The 18,259-nt window shown below is 48.5% G+C and overlaps 1 pseudogene; it reads right to left on the bottom strand.

The window, feature by feature from the left end:
• Window positions 1-9,607: 9,607 nt before the first annotated feature.
• Window positions 9,608-10,151, bottom strand: LOC123396529 (annotated as a pseudogene).
• Window positions 10,152-18,259: the final 8,108 nt, after the last annotated feature.

The following is an 18,259-nucleotide window of genomic DNA, read 5'->3' as shown; positions in this document are numbered from 1 at the left end:
AGATCTCTCTGCCTCTCTCTTCTTTTTTTCTTGTTTTCTTCATCTAATTAGACTAAATAGTAATTAGCTAGCTATTGTTAGTTAGATTATTTAGGTTAGTTAGAAGAAGAAAATTAGATTAGTAATTAGAAGAAGAAGAAATTAGATTAGTAATTAGAAGAAGAAAATTAGAAGGAAAAGAATAAAAGAAGAAAAGAAGAAGGAAAATAACAAGAAAAGTAGAAGGAAAAGAAGAAGGAAAAAACGAAAAAGAAAAAATGGAAAGAAGAAAAGTAGAAGGAGAAGAAGAAGAAAAGGAGGAGGAGAAGAAGACGAAAAAGAAGAAGAAGAGGAAGAAGAAGAAGAAGAAGAACAAGAAGAAGAACAAGAAGAAGAACAAGAAGAACAAGAAGTAGAAGAAGAGAAGAAAGAAGAAAGAAGAAGAAGAAGCAGAAGAAGAAGAAAAAGAGGAGAAGAGGAGAAGAAGAAGAGGAAAAAGGAAAATAAGGAAGAAGAAGAAGAAGAAGGAGAAGAAGATGAGGAGGAGGAGGAGGATGATGAGTAGGAGAAAATAAGAGAAGAGGAGAAGAGGAGAAGAAGAAGAGGAGAAGAATAGGAAAAAGGAAAAGAAGGAAGAAGAAGAAGAAAAAGAAGAAGAAGAGGAGGAGAAGAAAATAATAAGAAGAATAAGAAGAAAAAATCGAGAAGAGGAGAATTAGAAGAGGAGATGAAGAGGAAACATAGAATAAGAGGAGAAAGAAGAACAAAATTAGATTTTGGACCATGTGAATACATGTTTTTTCTTAAGGATTATGTGAGCTAATCTACACTGTAATAACCCAGGTCGACCAGATTAACAGCTCCTAATTACTAATTAACATGGGAATTTCTAGGGAGTCCCTAATTATTATACGTATGGATTATTGCTTAGGTTAATTAGGTGTATTAGGTTAATTAGGTTAATCGGTAGGGGCGGGTCTACGATTGCAACGACACCCCGACATGACATCCTGGTGATGCCCCTCCGGTGAGCCCCTGCACGACACCCCGAAGAAAACCCATCACGACACCAGGCACCCGCACTTGCGTGTGGCGACGAGAAGATGTCAGTGATAGGTCTCCATGACAATCCCCCGCACAAATATTAATACGCCACCCCTGGTGCCGCTTACCCCGACCCTTGACACCTCTTCGGCCCCCTGTTGACCGAAAAGGTGCTCTTCGGCCTTCCACACGCAAGTTCATACTTCTGTAAATTATGGTTTAGGTCATATATTTTCCAGTTTTGTTATAAAAAACACCATATTTGTGTTGATCGGGTGGATTTAAATGTGCAGTTGTTTCGTCGCTGCGAGGGTCTGGTGTTCGATGACCCCCCAGTGCGTTCGATGAGCTCCACCTGTGCGTCATGGGTGAGCACAGATGATATTTCCTCCTCCTCCTTTCATTTGGTCTGTTCCAGTATTTGTGTCGAGGTAACTTGCTACATATAGGTACATTAAATCATTAATATGCATGACCAATATGCGTCTCCCGTTCGAAAGGGTTACAATTATAAATATGGATGCACTTGCATATATTTATAACCCTGATTCTTTCGAATTGTCCCACATTATCCATGGACAACCCGAGTATGTGTAGATTGGGTTCATTTTCCCATATGCTCTGCTCCAGATCCGATGCATAATTTCGTTAGTGCCTCCCTGTTGTTCTCCGAGTACACATCCTCTCTATTTATTGCCAAGACGTGTAGAGCATGGGAAAATGAGCCCAATCTACACACACTCGGGTGGGATTAGGACCTATCTTTACCTATTAGCGTGTAGGTTGCATGGACGTAATAAAACTTACAAACTTGATTAACTGATAAATATATATGTTGAATTATATTTATATTTCTTGTGTGTTTAATAGACAGGCAAGATGAGTGATCATGCGTGGATGTACACCTGTCACATTAGTCAGAAAGAGATGACCTAAAATGGCTTAACAAAAACCAATGAGTTTGTGAAAGCCGCATTTGCAAATGGCCACTGAAAATCCTGGTGCCCCTGTCCTAGGTGGGACAAATTTAAAAAGAGGACACATGATGAAATGGGTAAACACCCACAAAAGAGGGGTTTTACGTCTGATTATACGGTGTGGACATTTCAGGGTTAGTCTGCCCAACGTACCAGAGCTAAGGTGGTTCATCGTTACACCGAAGAGCATGGTACCGGGATCGAAGACATGGTGCAAGACTTTGATGATGCTCGGGATTTGGACGATGAGATGGAGGAATATGCAAAGGCCTTCTATGAAATATTGGAGTCTTCAAAACATCCTCTCCACGAGCACACTGAGCTTTGTCAGCTAGATGCCATCGTACAAGTAATGTCTGTGAAGGCTGAGTTCAACTTGGGCAGAGAAAGCTACGACACGATGATGAGACTATTTGGACAATTTCTACTAAAAGGCCATGTCATCCTACAAACCTGTACCAGTCAGAAAAAATACTCTGTGTCCTTTAGATTCGCTAGGAGAAGATAGATGCGTGTGAGAAAGGATGTGCCTTATTTAGATTTGAGAATGCAGACTTGAATTATTGTCCCTTTTGGATGTCTTCCAGGTATGTTGTGGTAGACAACGGTATGGGTGAGAAGAGGCAGACCAAAATCCTAGTGAATGTTCTTTGGTATATGCCAGTCATACCAAGACTTCAACGTCTTTTAATGGTCGAAGATTCGGCCAGACAGATGACATGGCACAAATTGGGCAAAAGAACCGAACTAGATGCATATGGGAATAAGATGTTGGTACACACATCAGATGTGGAAGTGTGGAAGCACTTCGATGCATTACATCCGGATAAAGTGGCAGATCCAAGGCATCCTTGATTCTCCGTTGGCATGGATGGGTTCAATACCTTTGGTATGCGGGCAACCAAATACAATAGTTGGCTTGTATTTTTCATTCCACTCAGTCTCCCCCCGGACAGATTATGCAAAGAAAGAACATATTCCTGACATTGATACTTCCAGGGCCCAACTATCCGGGGAAGAATATGAATGTGTACATGCATCCGCTTAAGGATGAATGGAAAAAATCTTGGGATAATGGTTCAAAACATACGATGCCTCTAGAAAAAAAACTTCAAAATGCATGTCTAATACATGTACGCGATGCATGACTTGCTGACGTATGCACTATTTGCTGGCTGGTGTGTGCATGGAAGGTTCTCGTGCCCCACAAGCAAGGCAGCTCTTCAGTTTGATTGGTTGCACGCGGGTCAGAAGTATTCTTGCTTTGACTTGCATAGTCACTTCCTGGATCCGCGCCATCAGTTCAGAAAAGACAAGAAGAACTTTATCATAGGTAAAGTTGTCAAAAACTCAGCACCACCTGCATTGACACGCCAATAGATCCTGGATCAATTAAACGCTCTCGAGCCTGATCCACATCATCCATGGTATTTCAAGGGGTATAATTCGGAACACACATGGACTCACAAGTCATGCTTGTGGTATCTACCTTACTTCAAAGAGCTCCTTCTTCCACATAACATCGACATGATGCACACTGAAAAGAATATTAGAGAGGCCATTTTTGGTACATTGTTCGACATAGAGGGAAAGTAAAAGGATAATCCTAAGGCAAAAGTCGATCAGTAAACTCTATATGATAGACCGTTACAAAACATGCGACAAGTAAAAGTAAAGAAGAACTGGTCGAAACCAAAGGCCCGGTTCAATCTAAAAAGAGGAGCTATGAGGGAAATTATCTTGTGGGTCAAAATCCAGTTGATGTTCCCCGATGGGTATGCAGTAAACTAAAGAGGGGAGCGAGTCTTGAAAAATTGAAAATATTTGGTCGGAAGAGTCATGATTGGCACATATGGCTTGAGCTGGTAATGCCGGTAATGTTACGTGGCTTTATTCCCGAGGATGAATGTCTAGTACTAGTAGAGCTAAGCTATTTCTTCTGTGTTGTTTGTGCGAAAGAACTATCGCCTGACATGGTAGATGTCATGGAGGAGTTGGCGCCGGAGTTGCTGTGCAAGTTAGAGAAGATCTTTCCACCAGGCTTCTTTAATCCAATGCAACATTTGATTTTACATCTCTCGACCGAGGCAAGATTGGGTGGGGCCATGCAAAATCATTGGTGCTTAGCATAGAATTGAAGCATGGATGGCTGAGGCATTGTTACTAAGGAGGTAAAAAACTTCGTGACACCACACTACGAAGCCAGAAATCGTCATTTGCATAATTCGAAGCCTCGGTACAATGATGGCGACCCTAAAAAAGGTGGATCCAACCTCAGCCTATTCAAAGGGAAGATCGCACCAGTCGATGCTTCAAAACCAATAACATTGGATGTCGAATAATGGCAAGCCTTTTGTTGTATATCTTCAATAACCTAACAGAAGTGCGGTCGTACATCGAGTAAGGTCTCGGTACGTTTTTCCGCAACTTCTAGTTCCTTTGAACTGCTCTTATTCCCGGATATTTGATACAATTTATTCGTTGCTAAATTCTCGAATGGAGTGGTTATCCAAAAGAACTCTTTCAAAGAGTATGAGATTCTCAGAAAGCATGGAGGTGGCTATCCCGGATTCATCTCTTGGTTCACCCAAACGGTAATTATAAATAATGGACGATTCCATTTCTTGGTCTAATCGGCGGATAATGCAACAATACTTTCATATTAAACTTGTAGTCTAATTCAGAGTCTATGGACGCCGAATTGAGACAAGCCGCTAATGGTTTTGACAATAAGGTCCGCTCTTTTGAGAATTACAACATCCACGGGTATCGCGTTCGTACCTTTGGCAAAGAGCTATCTATGCCCGACTAGAAATCTACAAATTGTGGTGTCTCTGCTATCGGCGAAGGAGGTACCGAGTATTATGGAAGTGTTGAAGCAATTTATGAACTTCAATTCTATGGTTAAAACCCACAGAACGTCGTAGTCTTCAAATGTTAGTGGTTACAACAGAAGGATACTAGAAGGACTCATGAACATATAGAGCTAGTCAAAATCAAACATAGCACCCATTTAGATGTTCCCGATGTCTATATTACGGCTCAACAAGCAACCGAAGTTTTCTATCTACCGTGGGCCTGCCAAACCGATGAGAAACTGAATGGTTGGGATGATGTTTATGAAGTGCGGCCACATGCTAGACCACCTCCCCCAATGAAGAGGATTATGAACCTCACATTAAACCATACACATATGACGAATATTTCTTCCAAGAAACACGTCTTTCCAAGAAATATTTCAAGAACCACTCTACTTCACCCCAGAACATGGAAGTAGACAATGACAGTGAATCCGACTTCACCCCTGAGCCGAAACTAGAAGGGGTTACTGCTGCGGATGACCTGTCAATACTTGACCGATTACAAAAAGCCTTCCACATGTTTATGCCGCTGAAACTACACATGATGTTTGAAATTATATATATCATATATGTATTCTGAAAATGCAGGAAAATAACTTAAAAAAGAAAAAAGTGGCAATGCATGTGTTTTGCCGCCTGCCAGCCAACGGCAAAGGCCTTTGCCATCTACCAGCTCATGTCAAAGGTGCCACGTGGCAGCTACCTGCGCAACTTGGGGGCAACAAGTCTGACCCATATTGTCATTTCGCCATCAGCTAGGTGCACCAAGGGAGATTGCAAAGGTGCACCCAGGCATACGACAAACAACATAGCAGGCCCCGACTGGCGGAACTAGTGCTGATGTCAGCTAGCAGACGACAAAGGCTGCCACCAAATGGCAGACAACAAAGGCTCCGTTAGCCACCTAACGGACCTGGCACCTGTGCGCTGTCATCTAGCACCTTTGCTGTTTGCTGGTCTAGGCAGACCAATGACAAAGATCTTTGGCGTCCACTGCCATCCAAAGACGGCAAAGAAAGCCTTCACCATGACTTCCATTGTTGGAAGTTTTCCATCAACCAACGGACGACAAAGATCTTTGCTAGCCGTGGAGTGGATCTTTGCTGTGCGCTATTGCAGACGATAAAGAAGAAGACTCCTGTTGTGCTAGTCTCTTTCTCGCTTACGGTTAACCACTAAATACAATTTTTAGTATCTCACTCTATCCTTGAACCCTCAACCCCGCTCTCATCTTTTTTTTTATTCAAATTAATCGTGTGGTCCTGCATTGACTTGTTCTGCATTTGCATTGAAGCGAATTCCGTCTGCCTATTATAAAAACTCCATAGATATTTCCTCGGTGCTGGCTTACCCTAAATATTTGAAAATCCTATATAAAATATCTTAATCGGAGTTCCATACATATATTTCGTACTTTAAGCATACTGATATGAGGTTGATTAACACATGTGAACCAACGATTGCAATCCCCCACCAAAATATATTCCATTCTACCGATTGGAAAACCCCTAATATTGAATAGGGCGTCTTGGGATTACATACACGAGCTTGAAGATTGATGTTTCCTTCTTCCTCCTTGAAATAGGTGTTCGTTTCACTTTATAAATAAAGCAACAACCATACAAAGTACATGTCCAAACGATACGAGATGATGAGGTAACCTCTTACAAAGCCGATCCCAAGATAATTGGGGAATGGAGAAAACAAGAGACTACGTGGACGGCCGGTCTTGAGATTTTAAGGTCCCGGGGTGAAACTAGAACCCAAGGCCTCGTTAATTTTCAAAAGCTATTTTCATTATAAACTGTATGAAACTTTTAAAAAATCACTGTACAACATACTAAACATGCAATATGAATGATTATCGATTACTATAAAAGAATACTTGTTTGGTCACTATTCTTCAATTACTCTGTGTACATTGGTTTGCTTATTAGCATTGTCATGTTCTTCTTATTTGCGGGAGCTTCAACTGTTCCTAATTAGTCCAACAAAATCAACCACATAGTCATATATTCTGCCCTGTTTTGATATTTATTTGATGGTTTTAGAAAAGACAATGTAATTTTTTCTAGAACAGAAGTGAATGTAAATTCACATTGCAAGTATATGTAACCACTGCCTTTCATCAAACAATTTTACTCATCTAAGATGCAGAAAACTATAAGTTACATAACTTCCATTTCACCAAGAGTTCTACATGGTATCTGCATACCTGGATTCGGCAGTCTAGCAAATTCATCCCGTAGAAACCGTTCAAGCCTTGATAAGGCATAGGTATACGGAGATAAAAGCTGTGACCTCGTTAAGATATAGGACACCTATGACATCGACACTGGTGACGAGGCGTGGGCTGGAGTTGCTGCATTGGCAGTGCCATGGCGAAGTGCGGTTGTCTCGGTTCCACAGTCCACTGCCTTGCGGCCGTTGCAGCTTGCGGACGATGATGTTTCGAGGCAATCAGCTAAAAAAGAGGCGAACAACTCGCAAGCGATTGTCATTTTGTCTAATGTAAACTGACGAAATCACTTTCCCATGATGCGCCACACAATCCGCCGTCGCTCCCTAGTCGATAGATTCCTCAAAAACGTAATCAATGCATGTAACATAGGCCATGTTTAAACATTTTACAACTGTAGCATACACCCAGTCATGGGGCCCCCCTCGTTGCCAGGGCCTCGGGGCGACCCCCTCCCCCCACCTCGGGGCGGCCGGTCCGAACTACATCACCGAAAGATAACACAGGAAGGCCTGAGAGAACCACCACACAATGCCCTAGAACACCTAAGTTCCACGACAATACCCTCAGGAGGGGCAACGACACGAGGCCCACTTTTATCGAGTCCACACGGGTAAGGGTTTTCACCTGGAACCCATGCACGGAGAGGAACACCACAACGACGTCTTCAAGAAGATAACGATGCACATGAGTGTCTCCCTCGTCGGCGACAAAGCGGAGAGCTTTCGCTTGGAAGCTCCCCTATGTCACCATGAGGTCTTCAAGAGATGCGCGATGAGACCAGGTCCCCAGCTCTAGATTGGAGCGCCGCCACTAGCAAAGACAAAGGGCTCACTCGGGCCACCCGTCGATACACCTCTTCCCACCCACACGACTAAGACGTATAGCCACCACCACCGTCATGGTACCTGTTGGAGAGCAACCAGATGGACCACCTTCCAAGACCACCGTCCCGGCATCCAATCCATGAGACACCAACCACCGCAAGCTTCATAGTGCATAAACTCTTGCATGGAGAAGCCCGACATCAGCCACCAAGCCAGGTTCAGGGCCACCATCGTGAAAGCACAACTTCTCCCTAAGTGGTTTTGGTAATTAATAACAACATATATGTCATTGGACTAATAATTCTATCTAGTATATTTTAGAAACATTTCAATGATGGATTGGCTAAGGATTGTGAGGAGAACCCCGAGATGCTAGGAATAGGATTGGGCAAGCTTCAAGCTTCAAGACTCTACATTTTACATTTTTGTGGGAAATCACATTTGGGTACATAGGTAAGTCAATACTATTAAAAGGGGATGAGGTGTTTATGATGATCTGCTTGCTCATGTGCTTAGAGATTAGCCATCAAATATACACATGCAATTCTGCCACAAATATTCTATTCAAACCCCAAAGTCAAATTCGATGCCACCAATACTTCCAAATCGGCCCAACCGAGTTTTACTCTAGATATAACCTATGCCAAACCCTAACATCTCGGTACCACCAAGTTTGGTTTTAGTCTGACCGAAACTGTGGACAACTCCTTGGATAGACATTTTCTCAAATAAAAATTTCGAGTTTTGCAATCGGTGTCACCGAGACTGGTAACTTCCTAGGTGAGCCAAAATCAGACTCTCCAAGATTCATATATCGGTCTCACCGAAAAGCCTAAAGTTGCCATATTTTGCACTAGTCGGTGCAACCAAGTTTTTACCCTCGGATTCACCGAGTTGGGGCAATAAACTTTTAACAATTGGAGTTTCGGAGATGACAATATATACCCCACCACCTGCCACTCAATCGGAGAGGAAGCACCGAGAACGAACCAACACTTGCACCATCCATTTTCTGAGAGAGAGCCACCTACTCATGTGTTGAGATCAAGATAACCTAATCGTACCATATGAATCTTGATTTCTAGCCTCCCCAACATGCTTTCTACCCAGTCAATCTCTTCTACCCGAGCCAAATCCGTGAGAGAGTGATTGAGTGTTGAGGAGACCATATTTTGAAGCACAAGAGCAAGGTGTTCAACGTACTACCACTTTTATTACCTTTTGCTGAGTGGTGTCTCCTAGATTGGTTAGGTGTCGCTTGGGAGCCACCGACTTTGTGTGGAGTTGAACAAGAAGTTTGTAAGGGGACGGAGATCGCCTACTTTGCAAAGATCTACCCTGAGTGAGGCTAGTCTGTCGGACTTCGAGCTCCGGAACACTCTAAAGATTCGAACTTAGGGGCGTGTACGAAGATCTCTCGTGGCTCACCTCACCTAGATCGCTACTCGCAGGGGATGGCAAAGAACTCACTAGATGGCGAGGAAGACACAGAACACGACATTTTACCCCACTTCGGGCCGCTTAGAAGTGTAATACCCTCCTCCTGCTTTGGCGGATTGCCTCTCGTGGAGGTTGGTCGATGAACTAGTATAGTGTTCGAGGTTCTCCGGAGGTTGGGCGGCCTTCGTGTGGTGTGGGTGTGCCAATGAATGGATCTCTTAATATGAAGCAACCTATCCTCTATATATAGTTGCGGCCCGGGCCTTCTTCCCTTATCACAAGTGCGGGAAGGGATCCCGCAATGGCCGATTTCGAAGGGTAACAGGGGAACATGCTCGCCTTGTCCAACTATGGTCTTCGTATGCAAAAGTGGCTTTCAACGCAACATGGACGGGTCCAAGGGTGACGTTCGTCCTGCTGGCGGGCTGTGGTGGCCTTGTTGCACCAGAATGGAAACCTTTGGAAGATCCCTTGGGAACCCGCTTACGTCCTTGCCCCCTGTGCACTAAAGGGGAAACTACTCCGTCCTACCGTCCATTACTCGTCCTTCCTTTCTCGCGTCATCCTTGACTCCTGAGGCTGGGTCTTGCCTCGAAATCTTTGCCCCTTCAGAGGGGTCCTCAGGGGGCCCCTTGCGGGTATTGATGCTCCTCCTCCTCGCGAGGCTTGGCCCCTCGCGAGGACCTTGCCTTGAGTGGGGCCATGCCTGATTGTGCTTGCTCGATGAAGTGGGCCAGCCCTGGGCCGCACGCAAGCAGGTCTGGGTACCCCCATTCCCAGAACGTCGACAGTAGCCCCCGGGCCCAAGGCACGCCTGGGCTGGCTTCTCGGCGAAGCCTAGAGGGCGGCCTGAAGCGTCGCGGCCCCTCATTGCCTGCGGGCCAGACGGCACACGTGTCTAGCCGCCATGCGGCGATGCTCCCGCTCCTAGAGGCATCTGGGGCACACCAGACCACGATGGCACGATCTCCAAGAACCATACAGACCATCATTGTTCTCATTGAATGGCATCGATGCGTCCCGATCACGCCCAACGGCCCTCACGGACGTGACGACTCGGTTGACAGGTGAGGCAATGTTGGTGGCAACGCTCCCGTCGGCCCACCTCGCGTCCCCCGAGGGGCGCACGACGCTCCCGCTCCCACGACGGTTGGTGGCAAACCACTCGCCTATAAATCTGCCTCGCCCATGGCAAGGGCAAGGCACTGTGATCTTGAGCTTCCTCTTTGCCTCCCTTGTTCCACCGAGAAAAACCTCTTCTCCCCTTCATTTCTCCGTCTTCCATGGCATCCCCCGGAGGCGATCCTGGCAGGGGGAAGCACGCGGCTCCTTCCGCGCCCTAGTCCGCCCCCGGGAGCAGCAACGGAGGACCCTCCGGGTCGCCGCGCGTCCGCCGCCGCCGGACTCTGACCGACGAGTAAGTTGCTCTTGGTGGTCGATCTTCGTTTTTCTCCAGAGCGCCCACAACCAAGAAGCTCAAGCTCGGCAAGCTTCAAGAGGAGGTGGAGGGGCTGCGGACTTAGCTCGAGAGCGTCGAGGTCGCCCACCAGGGTGAAGCGGAGGCCAAGGCGGAGATGCAAAGGCACGTCCAGGAGGCGGCCGACGCCGGTCAGGCCGCCTAGGACGAGGTGGCGTACGCCCGGATGCTGGCGTCCCAGCGAGTCAAGCAGTTCGAGGGCATCATCGGCCGGGCAGTGCGCGTGACATGTCGGTTCGTGGTGGATTCCCTCGCGCTGCTAAGCGTGAGCAGCAAGGGGGGCTGCCTCGCCTTCTACCAGAAGGTGGTGGAGACGCAGGAGGCCGGCGTCTCTCGCGTGGAGGAGGACAACGCGTCCAACTCGTGCGAGCTTCTGGGACTTGCCTTGACGCTCTTCTTCCCCAACGTGCGCCGCCTCGTCCCGGAGCTTGATCTCTAGCGCATCATCGAGCCGGTGCCTGGTGAGTCCCGGCTTTTTGTCCGAGAGACAGTCCGCCCGCGTGTGGACACCCTGGTGAAGCGGTACGTCCAGGTGCCCGTCTCCAGTGAGGAGGAGGGCTTCGACGCTGAGCCCGCCTGCGCGAAGGGCGGTGTCGGCGACTTCTCCCCCTAGGTCTCCCATAGCTTATGTTTTCCCGTTCGTGTAATAGTGGACCATGAACTTTGCCCTGTCGGGCGTTAAACTTTTGCATGTTACCTTCGCCGTTCTCCCTTTTTTCTTTCGCTCCTGAATCGGAGGCTTGCTCGCTGGTAGCCATTGCGGCTTGGCTTCCTTGCATAGGGCCCGTCGATGACCCAACCGTTGCTCCGGGGCGGAGGCAGCCAAGGCCCTCAGGAGGTCCCATCCCCCCAAGGCATCGTTTGTGCAGCTGCATGCTTGGTCGGTGGCCTCGTTCTTTGCCGCAGCGTAGTCCTTAGGCACTTCATTCTCTCGTTAGTAAGCGTGCTTTTTAATTCGTTCTTGGTTTGACGCAAAACCAGATGGTCCCTGTCTGAGATAGCGGGGTACTTAGCTCGTCGATTTGTGCCCGTTCCTTCCGCAACTCCTCGTGAGTAGCTCCCGCTTTGTTGGTGGGACGGGGTGGAGACCCTTTGGTCATCGCCCCAGGGCGCCCTGAGGCCACCGAGACTCTTTGTGATAGTATTGTGCTTCGATCCGAGTCCTCGAGTGGGGTTCGACCGCTGAAAGTGTTAGCCCCTCGGGCGGCAAGTCCTTGCTTTCACGCTCCTCCGCTCCTAGGGGTGGTGCGGAGTGTTCAACTCCTCAGAAAATGTCATCCAGAAAAGGAGGCTTTAAAGCCGGCAAAATGAGACAGTGCAAGATAAATTCCCCCCCCCCCATTTTGTTTTTCAAACGCAACTTTGAAATCGGCATATTTAAGTCCAGCACAGGATAATTCAAACTCCAGGAAGATGCAAGCAAATGCCGCGTCCGACACCTAGGCTAATCTCGGCTGCCATCTCCCCCAGCTGCTGGCATAGTTATTGGCGGACTAAGTTGATTGCCTCCGTCTTCTCTCCAGCATGGAGCGTAGGGCTTCGACTAGGCGTGGGATGGACCCCTTCCTCGTCCTCGAGGGGCCATGGGTGTATACAACCTCATCTCGTTATTACATGAGAATATCACGGTGGGGGTGTATCTGGGAGGTCGCGAGGACGCTTTGGCCTCACGAGTGTCCCTACCCCCGAGGCATAGGCATTTGATTCCTTTGAGTGATTGGTGGACTGTGTTGATTGCCTCCGTCTTTACTCAGCGAGGAGCATAGGTCATCCACTCGGCGTGGGATGGGCCCCTTTCGCATCCTTGGGGGGCCCTGGGCGTATACAGCCTTGGCTCGTTATTACGTGGGAGTGTCACGGGATGAAGTAGGTTCCGAAACGATTGAAGGACGATGCAGAGGTGCCACAGGTTGATGCATGTCCGGCGGGGACTGCAGGGCGAATGCGAGGGTGCTCCGTCCTCGCGATGTCTCCTCCTTGGGGGAAGTTTCCTCCATCTCCTCAGACTGGTTGAGGGCTTTTCTACTGCTCTATGTCAGCAGGTCCTTGTCCTGCACATTTCCCTACCGTCCTGAGGCGCCTCACGAGGCAAGGCCCTGATGACCATGATACCGACCGAATGTGCCTGGACGACACCAGGGTGGCCAAGTGGCTTTTTGACCGTAAGGCTCCTGAGACGCGATGCTCAAGAGCCCCCTTTGACGTTCGAGCGGCCTTGCGTTGCCAAGACCCAGACCCACACATTTTCCAACCGCCGTTGCTTGCAACCCAATGGACGAACGCAGCCACGGGGTCGAGCCCTGCCACCCCTCATAACGACCGAATGTCCGTGGACGGCATCAAGGGTTGCAGGTGGCCTTATGACTGGTGAGGCTCCTGAGGCTCGATGCTCAGGAGCTCCCTTTTGACGCTCAAGTGGCCCGCATTTCATCCTGTTGATTGTGGCCCTGGGGAGCCGTGGGGCCTCCCCAGGTCCCGCGATGGGGCAACACGCACCGGCGGAAGCTCCCCGAGCGGGGGTGGGGGGGTAGATGGCCCAAAGATGCAAGCAAGGCAAGATGTCAGATCGCTGAATGGATGGTGCAGAAGTTATGGAAGCATGCGTAAATGATATGATAGGCAGAGGCGTGCTCTGAACATTTGAAGTTCGTGCGAGCAGTAGACCCCCCTAGAGTAGTGAACCAAAAATTTACCCCGCATAGCTTCTCTGTGCCTAAGGGGCGCCTTGTGAGGCCCGACCCTTGGTGCCCACACCAGCACCATAGTCGCCTCAGGTGACCCACGCCACTTGTGTCTAGTTGCTTTCTTTGACTCGTCCTCCTGAGGCGAGGGACCCGGTTCTTCGCAGTTCCTCCGCGGGGGAGGTGGCTGGCGTCATGCCCCGTGGCTTGGGGGCGCCTCCCTGCCCGCTCCTCTTGGTCCCAGTGCTCCGCCATCGGGAGACCTAGGGTGTGGCTCAAGGGGTACCCCAGAGCGTTCGGCACTCCTGAGAAGGACTAGCGCCTGGGGTGGACGCGTGAGGCTCTTCCTCATCGGGAGGGTCAGGTGGTGTTACATAGAACGGTATGTATGGCTCCGTGTAGGTGTTTGATCGACCTCCAAAGCCGTTCAGCAGCGCGACAGTGGCGGTCCCTCTCGACGGCGGGGGGGAGGTCCCCCCGGTCGCGTTGCTCGGAGTTCTTCTTGCGATGGGCCTTTGCACGAAGTCGCTTTTTCCTGTTGCCGTCGTTGGGTGGTCCTAGCACTGCTCGGTGCGGACTCCTCCCTTGGTACCCTGACTTGTCTCCATTGCGATGGTTCACCCGCGCCGACGCCCGCTGCTGGCTACGCACGAGGGAGCGATCCTGCCTGGCTGCCCCGGGTTGTCGAGGGCCGATCTGGTCTTGGTGATATGCGCCGGTGTGTGCGTCGAACATCCTGCCATTCTCATCGCGCCTCTGGTGGTTGCCGGCATGCTGCGCCTCGAGGCTGGCCACCGGAATCTGGAGGAGGAGGAGGGCAGCATGCGACACGTCTCTCTCGGCACTGTGCAGCCCCGGAGGGGCCCTGCCGCTTGCAGGCCCAAGGGCCCGCATGGGGTGCGAGCTCCCGGTGGCTGGCGCATGTGGCCGTGAAGAAGAGTAGGGTCGGATGGCCTTCTGGGTTATGGCGATCAGCTCCATGATGTGGTCCGCCCAGGCGTCGAAGCCCCCTTGCATCGGTCACTGGCGGAGCATCTCGCTCGCCATATGCAGTGCGTCATGCGCGCTGAGGTCCCCCAGGTTGATGCGGTGCGTCATGGATGCCGGGGTCGCCTCCTAGGCGCCTTGCGCATTGGTGGCGCTGGTGGTTGCAGCGGTGGCGACGATGTTGATGATCTGGTACGAGCTGCCTGGTACCATAACACCGGTACACGTGCTTCTGGCCGCCGTGGTATGACAGTTAGAAGCTAGCTTGACGAGGCTCGAAGAAGCTTGTTGGGCGCCAACCATTGAAGCAACATGGCTTAGGGATGATGAAGCTTGGGGAAGACCTCGCCACGCCCCTTACCTGGCACGCCAAATGTCGGATTTCGGGCGCTGCAACACCCAAAAGATTCGAACTCAGGGGTGTGTACGAAGATCTCTCGTGGCTTGCCTCACCTAGCTCGCTACTCGTAGGGGATGGAAAAGAACTCACTCGATGGTGAGGAAGACACAGAACATGGGAGTTTACCCAGGTTCGGGCCGCTGAGAAGCGTAATACCCTACTCCTGCTTTCGTGGATTGCCTCTCGTGGAAGTTGGTGGATGAACTAGTATAGTGTTCGAGGTCCTCCGGAGGCTGGGTGAACTTCGTGTGGTGTGGGTGTGATCTCTTACTACGAAGCAACCTATCCTCTATATATAGCTGCGGCCCGGTCCTCTTCCCTTATCGCAAGGGCGGGAAGGGATCCCACAATGGCCGATTTCTAAGGGGAATAGGGGAACATGCTCCCTCCGTCCAAAGGTGGTCTTCGTCTGCAAAAGTGGTTGTCAACGCAGCAGGGACGGGTCGAGGGGTGACGTCCGACCTGTTGGTGGGCGGTGGTGGCCTTCTTGCACTAGAATGGAAACCTTTGGAAGATGCCTTGGGAACCCGCGTACGTCCTTGCCCCCTTTGCACTAAAGGGGAAACTGCTCCGTCCTGCTATTCGCTCCTCGCGTGTCCTTTCCCTCATCATCCTTGACTCTTGAGGCTGGGTCTTGCCTCGGTATCTCCGTCGCTCCGGAGGGGTCCTAAGGGAGCCCCCTGCGGGTCTTCATGCTGCTCCTCCTCGCGAGGACCTTGCCTTGAGTGGGGCCGTGCCCGATTGTGCTTGCTCGATGAAGTGGGCCAGCCGTGGGCCGCAGGCAGGCAGGTCTGGGTACCCATATTCCGAGAACGCCGACATAGTCCTTCATGGATGTAAGCCATGATGGAATAGACAATGTTGCTTCTCCATGGTCGCTTCATGGGTTGAGCCCTCCGTGGAGTCTCGCGGCCGTTACCCTTTGTGGTTTGAAGTCTCCATTAACTTTGACGTACGTAGCACCACCTATCAAAACCACACCAAAAATCTCCGTGTCAATCTCTGTGTTTAATCTTCCTATCCCTACCCTCTATTTACCTGTGCATGTCTTTACTTTCCGCTGCTATACTCTTAGACTTGCATGTGTAAGGTGTGCTTGACTTGCTACAATTTCTAAAACTTCCCCGCAACTAAAATTGGAAAAAATAAGTTTTTATTTGGTCAAGTAGTCTAATCACCCGCTTTAGACATACTTCAGATGCCATAAGTGATATCATAGCTTTGGTATCCATTGCATTGGTTTCACAAGCTAGGAGAGTATGGCGTCTTGTCAGGGAAATTACCACCTTAGAGGGCCATATTTTGATGGTTCAAACTTTGCTAGTTAGACGCAGAAAATGAAAATGCACATTCTTGGTCATAACCTTGCTGTTTGGGTTGTTCTTCGCGTTGGATTGCAAGGTGAATTCTTTGATGATGGAAGGGAACCAGATCATGAAGCGACCGCGGAAGAATTGAAGATATTGCAATATAACTCTCAAGCATGCGACATTATATTCAACTCCATATGCCCCGAAGAGTTCAACAAGATTATCCATCTTGAGAATGCAAATGAAATTGGGAATACTTTGGTTGATAAACACGACAGTATCGAATCCATTAGGGAATCAAAGTTGTATGTGCTACAGAGTCAACTTGACAAGTTCAAGGTGAAGGATTGTGAAAGAGTCGCTGGAATGTACTCTAGGCTTCCTCTCGTCACAAATGAGATTGCCAACTTGGGAAGCTAAGAGATGACTGACATATTCAACATCAAGAAGATCCTTAGAGCATTGGACGGAAAGTACGACACTATGTGCACATTGATTCGAATGGTTCCAAACTACAAAGATCTCAAGCCAACAAAAGTCATTGGAAGGATTGTTGCTCAAGAAATGTCACTCAAAGACAAAGAAGAGATTCATAACAACTCAAGCAATGCATACAAATCTTCAAGTCACACTCCCACTACTTCAAATGACAACCTTGTTACCAATAAAGAGATAAGCCTCATGGTTAGGAAATCCAACAAGTTCTACAAGAGTAGAGGCAAAGAGAGAAGCTCCAACTCAAGATATGAAGAGAAGTGTTCATGTGGTCGTGACCATAATTGCAAAATTGTGGAAGACCTAGACACCACTCTAATGAGTGCACGACCCCCAACAAAAGAAGAGAAGAGTCACCTAGAAGACGAAGCTTAAGAGACGAGTCACCTCGAAGAGAGAGGAGTAGAGAAGATCGTTATGAAGGAAGACCCTCCCGAAAAAGCAAGGAATCGGAGAAAAATTATAAGTACACAAAGAGCCACTCAAGAACATGAGACCAAGCTCATGTTGGTGAATAGTGTAAGTGCATCTAGTGCCCCTTAGTGATTTTTGTTGTTTGAATACTTATAGGTTAAGAGACTGATATGTTTGTGAGTGTACACAAGCACTATAAGTCACTGAGGAGGTTGAGTTATCCGATGAATATCGACCCCTAAAAATGTATATCTTCGGGTGAAGACTTTGGTCTTTCCTTGAAGATTTTGATCGCGAAGAAATTGCGAAGAAATTGATATTCCTCATGAAGATATTGAAGATGAGGAATTCGGTGTGTCCTGAAGAAGACACTCTGAAGACTTTGAAGCGTGAAGATTTACTCTTTCTATTTCTTTTTCTTTACACTCGAGTCATAGGAACACCGTACTGTTAAAGTGGGTCGAGGTAAAACTACGAAATGATTAACTTCATGATGCTCAACCCAAGCCTAAATCTATCAAAGCCTCAAAGTGAGGAATATGACAGACGTGAGGACTTTCATAGTTGAAAGTTCCAACCGTTGCCACGCCACGCGCCACCTCGCTGATCTTATCCACCCAACGGTCATATTATTAAAGGGCATTTATGTCAAATCATGTCGGGATGCTTCGAGAGAAATTGACACTTGTCATTTGCAGCAACCCAAATTCCTCATAGTCTTCGAGAGAAAATCATCAAATGAGGAAATACCCCAAACACCAAACCCAAACCAAAAACCCACGTGATTGAGCATCACTTAAAAAGTTGTTCCTGTGTGGATCCAACACTTATTCTCTTTGAGGACTGCGTATCCTCCAGACGGTTAGGCGTCATGGTCTAGAGCATCCAACAGTCAATTGTGGATCGCCGGGTGACCAAGTTTGTGAGGGTTTTGAAGTCTGCCCTGAAGACTTACCACGAGTGTTCGACGAGGACTATGTGTCCTTAGATCAAGGAGAACACGGTAGGGACTGTGTGTTCTGGGACTGTGTGTCCCAGGATTGTGTGTCCTTTGGTTTCAATACCAAGCCACTCCGAACCAGACATACAATTGTCACAACAATTGGAACTGGGTCATCAACAACCGTC

This window comes from Hordeum vulgare, chromosome 5H, assembly GCF_904849725.1.
Source record: "Hordeum vulgare subsp. vulgare chromosome 5H, MorexV3_pseudomolecules_assembly, whole genome shotgun sequence".
NCBI classification, from domain to species: domain Eukaryota; kingdom Viridiplantae; phylum Streptophyta; class Magnoliopsida; order Poales; family Poaceae; genus Hordeum; species Hordeum vulgare.
This window is presented reverse-complemented; position numbering and strand designations above follow the sequence as displayed.